The sequence below is a fragment of the Pan paniscus genome, chromosome 1 (genome assembly GCF_029289425.2).
Source record: "Pan paniscus chromosome 1, NHGRI_mPanPan1-v2.0_pri, whole genome shotgun sequence".
NCBI lineage: Eukaryota > Metazoa > Chordata > Mammalia > Primates > Hominidae > Pan > Pan paniscus.
The window spans coordinates 89,422,286-89,423,064 of record NC_073249.2 but is presented as its reverse complement, the minus strand read 5'-3'; positions in this window follow the sequence as shown (position 1 = coordinate 89,423,064).

Sequence of the window (779 nt, the reverse complement as noted above, 5' to 3'; positions counted from 1 at the left end):
TGGGGGCATTCTGTTGCTTTTCTTTCTTTACAGGAATGGGAGCAAACGAGGGCCAGGGAATAATGAATATATACTCCTTGTTAGGGAGGGAATGGGCAGGAGGGGGCAGTGTGAGCTCATCATTGCTCTGCAGGCCTTCAGGGTGTGTTGGAGAGAAATGGGAAAATGAAAAAGGAAATTGCTTATTCTGAATCCTGATTCTAAAGAGAGAGAAACAACAATGTGAGGGCTTAACCACTTCCTGGTGTAGTTGTCAGGATAGAGAAAGAAAGATTACTTCCTGGGTCCACCCTTCTGAGCAAGCTTGTGTCTGTATGGCCTCTAGGGCAGGAGTGGGTTTCTAAAACGTCTTTCTAAAACATAAAGTGCCATAGGAATTTCAGGGGATAGTTGAGATTTCAGTCAGTGGTGACAGCCCATCACAATTCATTGAGACAAGTTTCTGTAGTATATATCTTAGTTCTAAATATGTAGAGAGTTCGGTGCTCTGTTGTCACTGTAATGCATTTAATAAGGTACTAAAATCACCCTCAAGAGATTGGGTCCCTTCTCCCAGTCTTACCTGGACCTGACCTCTGTGACTTTGGGCAAGATGCTTAGCATGTAAACAGCCTGCTAAGGTTAAAAACAAGCATTTCTGTATGGAGGTGGCCTATTCACTAGATTTCCTCCTCCTCTCCCCTGCCTCATACTCTGCCAGGCTCTGGGGATGCAAAGGCAAGAGAGGCTCCATCCTGGAGGATGACCCAGTTTACAGGGGTGACAGGCCGGGTGACCCT